This window comes from Pteropus medius, unplaced genomic scaffold (genome assembly GCF_902729225.1).
Source record: "Pteropus medius unplaced genomic scaffold, Ma_sr-lr_union100, whole genome shotgun sequence".
Taxonomy (NCBI): domain Eukaryota; kingdom Metazoa; phylum Chordata; class Mammalia; order Chiroptera; family Pteropodidae; genus Pteropus; species Pteropus medius.
The window spans coordinates 4,044,325-4,050,673 of NW_024352786.1; the positions used below are offsets into that span (position 1 = coordinate 4,044,325).

Here is a 6,349-nt window from a genome sequence, read left to right on the forward strand (position 1 = left end):
CATTTACTGTGTGCCACTAAATGGTATATACATTATCACACTTAATTCTCAAAACAAAGCCATGAGGTGGATACCACTAATAAGCTACTTTAGAAATAAAGGAGACTGAAGCTCAAAAAAATTACATAGCTTGCCCAACACACATAACTAAGTAATGGCACTAGAAAGCAAATCTGTCTGTTTGACTTCAGAACCAAAGTTTTTAACAACCATGCCATACTATCTCATGGCTTCTGAAACCCGTTTGTTCTGATTATCCCTCATAGCATATGCTACAAATCCCTCTTCAGTCACCTGTGCACCCACACAGACAGCCCTGGCACTGCCATCCCCGACAGCTGTTCAGAGTTCTGAAGTTCTTCTGGAAACCTGGACTCAGGTGTGAGAAACCCAGATTTACTGCGGTTCCACTGTTACGTCCCTTGACAGTTGCATGTTAAAATCTCTGAGTTTTTTTTTTTTTTTTTAAGTAGTTAAATGTGTTAGCTTGTTCTACTTCCCCTTTAACTCTCATTCTTCTGTATCTTTTATGGTTTTCATGACTCACCAGACAGCTGCAAAAATCCCCAAGCATAAAATACTTTAGATGAACAGAACTACTGATCGTTGACTTATGACTACATCCCTTTTCTTGATTGGCTGTCCCTCACCTGAAGACTCCTATTACTATTTCTAGAAAACTTCCCCCATAATGTACTTCAATTTTCTAGAACAAACATTTTTCTGGAAATCCAACTCTGCTAACCTCATAAACCCTCTGCCAGGGTCCATTTCCCCTTGGAATATGGCAGTATTGATCTCCCTTTTCACACAAACTTCAGTTGACCTATGTTAATGGTTATGGTTAGTAGCTGTGGTAGACAGACAGTAAAATGATGCCCAATGATTCACACCTCCTGGTATCCATTCCCATGTTTAATCCCTTCCTTTGAGCATAGGCCGAACATAGTGACTCGCTCCTAACCAATAGGACATAGCATAGTGACGTGATGGCAGTTCCATGATTAGGTTACAAAAGATTGTGACCACCGTTTTGCTGGTAGATGCTATTTCATTCTTGGCTCATGCACTTTGATGAAGCAAGCTGCCATGTTGGAGAAGCCTGCATGGAAGTAAGGGACAGAGAGTGGCCTCCAGCCAACAGCCAGCAAGAAAATGAATGCCCTTAACAATCATGTGAGCTTGGAAGCAAATCCTTCCCTAGTCAAGCCTTAGATGACCTTGAAGTAGAGGATCCATTTAAGCCCTGCCTGGATTCCTGACCTATAGAAACTGTGAAATAATATGTGTTGTTTTAATCTGCTAAATTTGTGACAATTTGTTATGCAAAAATAGATTAATAAAATACTAAATTTTAAAAAACAATTTTTCCCTATCACAGTAATGTAATCATGTATTTGGCTTTCTGGAAGAAATTATCTTAATAACTGTTTGAGCTAGACGGTAGGCTCTTTTTGTGCATTCTTAGAGTGATCCTAGTTTATGGCTCCCAATATCCTATGCTAGGAACAGAGAAAGAGACAAATGCAAACCTGAGATTGTTTTCTTCTTAATACTCCAATATTTGGGAAGGGGAGCAAATCCACTACCCACATAATAGTGGGACACTTCAGTTTAAAGGGTAACTTCATGATCATTATCTCATGTGAGTCTTTCACGTGAATTCTTGCCAAGGTCATTCAGCTAACATTCTTTTGACTATCAATTTCTTGTCATAATATTCATTTGTTTAAATATTGAACACTAACAATTTACATTTCAAAATGTAAAAATAGAACTTATTGGTTTAGAAGATTAGAGAATAGGAAACAATCTCTTTATGATCTGAAATGACTCCAACATTAAACCCAGAGAATGCAAATCAGACTGCCAAATAATCTATTACCAGTTGTCTGAAGAAATTAAAGTCATCATCCCCTTCTTATGATGTTACAACTTCAGCATTAATGACCACATTCTCTGTAACAGTAAAGAGAAAAAGGAGTGTCTACTACCTGACGATATTAATTTCTTTATATGTGAAGTTGTGCTCCCATTTTCACAAATTACAGAAAGATCGTTTTGTGAGTCATTTTCTTGAGAACAAAATTTTTACATTAATCTTCTCATCAATAGTTTATGTTCTACATAAAGCAATTGCCAAATTTCTGTTTGTGGAGAAAATAAAGACTCATTTCTCCAAGAGGCACCACCTTAAACCACACACATGAGTGAGTGCACAAAAACAGTTAAGTATAATTGCCACTTAGATGACCCTTCACAGGGGAGGGAATGGGGGTAAGAAGCCAAAGGCTATCTGCTTGTAAAAAAGTACTTCTCTCCAAGAAATAAGTACTAATCTAACTTAAAATTGCATTTTAAAACCAGATACTTTTTTAGTGCAAATAATTCTTTGTCATAGTCACTCCAAGTGCCCAACCCTGAGGCCAACTCTTAACCTTCCTCACATAATATCTTCCTTGTAATAAATTGCAAAAAGCTTTCATGGGACAGACAATTGGTTAGAGAGGATGAATCTTTGCCACAGAGTATTTGGCCAACATTAATTCCAGCTCCCAAGCCACCTGTTTTCTCTGGAATACTGTCTCTGTTTTAAATCTTTCATTCAATGCACACTGGAAAAAAAGCCCTAAGGAGTGACAAACCTAATTTGTTGCACTTTTTGTTTTAAACCATGGGAAAACACCCACCCAAACAGATGCTACATTAAGACAATATTTTTAACAGCATAGTTGGTTTATGTTCCTCTGATTTGCTTAAAGTATTAACGCATCATGAAAAACTTAATATTGATCCACACTTTCATTGTCCAACCATCTTTTTTCAGCTCCCAACATGGGATACTGAGAGTCGCAGACTGAAAACATGCCAGAGATGAGCAAAAAGCTTATCGTTGGATTCATATACAAAAATTAAACATGATTTTGCCAAAAAAGAAAGTGCTGTAAAGTCAATCACAAGTACTATTTTACAACTTAAAATGTTAAGCTATACATTGTATTCCTGGTTTTCCATGTGATCTTTAATTCACAGTCACATTTACAAGAAATATTATGAAGTTGGTCTGTGGTAAACATCAACTTATGGTTTGAGAGCCTACCGAAGAGTTCTTACTACAAAAACAAAAATCCCCATATCTGTTTTGTATTTAAACCATAAACATTTTAAGTAGGTGTTAGCTGGGAAAATTTACAACAAAGAACAGCAAAATGATGCGTATCTTTATTTCCACAGTCACGACAACATAATTATTTTTAAATTCATACCATACAAAGAGGCAAATGAATATCTTTCTACTTTAAAGATGACAAAGTACACAAAAGAATATGACAAAAAAAAAAAAAAAAAAAGCAAAAACAGAACAACAGGCTTGGATTCTGAAGACCTAGCTGGCTAGCTTGCGGCTTTAGGCAATTCCCCTCTCTGGAGTTTACTTGCCTCATGTTACATGCAAGACACTTTAAAATACAAAGTGTTCTATATTCTAAATCCTTCTTCAGATTCAGAAATACAACCTATAGTCTACACCTATTCTGCCTTCAGCATTTTCTGAATTACATAAAATCTATTTGTAAGTGGTTAAATATATTCTAGAGACAATACTAGTACTATTATAAATTACATTTATAGTACTTGTTTTGAGGGGCAGAAGAATAGAGGCCAGAGTGGGTATTGGTAAAAATAAAATTATGGTTTGAGAGACTACTAAGAATATCTAAAATCTTCATGAATAAGTTAGTTTTAAATTATTCTTTAAAATCAAAAATAAAAGAACAATTCCATTTCTGGGTATTCATCCAAAAAAATCCAGAACACTAATTCGAAAAGATACATGCACTCCTATGTTCACTGTAATGTTATTTGCAATAGCCAAGATATGGAAGCAACCTAAGTGCACATCAAGAGATGATTGGATAGAGAAGTTGTGGTACACATATGTACAATAGAATATTACTTGGCCATAAAAAAGAATGAAATATTGCCATTTGCAAAAACATGGATGAACCTAGAGGGTATTATGCTAAGTGAAGTAAGTCAGAGAAGACAAATACCATATGATTTCATTTATATGTGGAATCTAAAGAACAAAATAAATGAACAGACAAAACAGAAACAAATTCATAGATACAAAGAACAAACTGACAGTTGCTAAATGAGAGGGGAACAGGGCAGGGCTGGGTGAAAAAGCTGAAAAGATTGATATGTACAAATTGGCAGTTACAAAATAGTCACGGGGATGTAAATTAAAGCTTAGGGAATATAGTTAATAATATAGTAATAACTATGTATGGTGCTAGGTGGGTACTGTACCAGACTTCGTAAAATTATACAAATGTCTAACCACTATGCTGTACACCAGAAACTAATATAAAATAATATTGAATGTCAACTGTAATTGAAAAGAAAAAACAAACGTCCTAACATTAAAAGAAAACAATAACATTTCTTCCCTGGTTTCCTACAACATTTGATCAGTTCTCCCTTCTATTATAAGTACTTTAATTTAGAATTTTAACAAGACTTTGATTCTTATTTTCATAGATTACATTTAGTTTTTACAGTTTTTACATGTCCTAGTTATTATCTTAAAATTAAATTTAATATGGTCAACTTAACCAAATTTTTAAATATAAAATTAATTAAAAAAACAAAAAACAAAAAAACAACAACCCTAAACTTAAGAAAAAGAGAAACCAGAGGAGCAACATTTGATATTGTGGGAAGAAAAGGAAAAACTAACTTTTTTGCAAGAAAAATAATCTCTGAAATACAGTAGTGGACTTATTTTTATTTATTTGTTTTTTTAGGCGAGGCAACCCCGGTTGACCTCACAGATTGCAAGGACCTTGTCAACTTACAATCCTGTATTTTCTACGCCTACAGCACCGGGTCTTCCTAGGTGGTCTCCCATCCAAGCACTAACCAGGACAGACCCTGCTTAGCTTCCGAGATCAGATGCGATCGGGCTTGTTCAGGGTGGCATGGCTGTAGACTCAGTAGTGGACTTTTAAGACAACAGATGACTTTTTAAACTACTTTTCATGAGAGTTTATTAACTGAACTATTTATATTAGATCTACATAGGTTACACTTTTCTCATTTCTCACTACATATTCTTCTAATTTGTTCTACGACTCTCTTAAGATAATTCAGGTCTTCTATCACAGTGCTTCTCGTGATATTTCTAACCTGAAAATCAAAAGATGTTACTTCTACTTTCATATTTGGAAGGTCAAGTTAGAACATGGAAGTTATGATCAATAATTATACCAAAGCCCATGTAAGAAGCCACTTTAAAACAAGAATTTTGGCCTTTGAGCTCTGAACGTATTTTTATTTTTAGAGTATTTTATAAATTAAAAAATGAGCAGAAGACCTGAATAGACATTTCTCCAACAAGGACATACAGATGGCCAAAAGACATATGAAAAGGTGCTCAACATCACTAAACATCAGGGAAAAATAAATTAAAACCACAGCGTCACCTCATACCTGTCAGAATGGCTATCATCAATAAATCTCAACAAATACCAAGTGCTGGTGAGGATGAGAAAAGGAAACTCTCATCCACTGTTGGTGGGATTGTAAATTAGCACAGCCACTCTGAAAAACAATATAGAGATTCTTCAAAAAATTAAAAACAGAACTGCTATTTGGTCCAGCAACTTCACTTTTGGGTATTTATCTGAATACCCAGAACACTACTATGAAAAGATATATGAACCCCTATGTTCATTGCAGCATTACTAGTAATAGCCAAGATATAAAAGCAAGATAGATTTCCATCAATAGAGAAATGGATAAAAAGGATGTGATACATATGTACAATGGAATATTATTCAGCAACAAAAAATGAAATCTTGCCATTTGTGACAGTATAGCTGGACCTTGTGGGTATTATGCTAACTGAATAAGTCAGACAGACAAAGAGAAATACTGTATGACTTCACTTAGGTGTGGAATCTGAAAAAACAAACGAATAAATGAAATGAAACAGAAACAGACCCACAGATACAGAGAATGAGTTGATGGTTGACTAAGGGGAGGGGGTGGGAGAATGAGACTAAAATAAAAAATAATTTTAAAAAGTTAAAAAAATCAATAGGGAGTGAGCATTATATAGCATTGATAAAATATCACATAGGAAGCATTGTACTCTAAAACTACAAATTCCTTTAGAGCTCAACAATGGAGTTTCATTTCATCTTCTTCAGTTTCTATATTTTTTATATTTAAAAAATTCTTAAATATGGATGAGATTGCAATGCAAAATCTGTTTTAAAACTACAAAAACAGCTCTATGTGACATGCATTTTTCCAGACAAAAATCTCTGAAGCATTATCTAAA

At 34.5% G+C, this 6,349-nt stretch overlaps 1 pseudogene; it reads right to left on the minus strand.

Moving 5' to 3' along the window:
• Nucleotides 1-4,875: 4,875 nt before the first annotated feature.
• LOC120591413 (uncharacterized) lies at nt 4,876-4,994 on the minus strand (annotated as a pseudogene).
• Nucleotides 4,995-6,349: the final 1,355 nt, after the last annotated feature.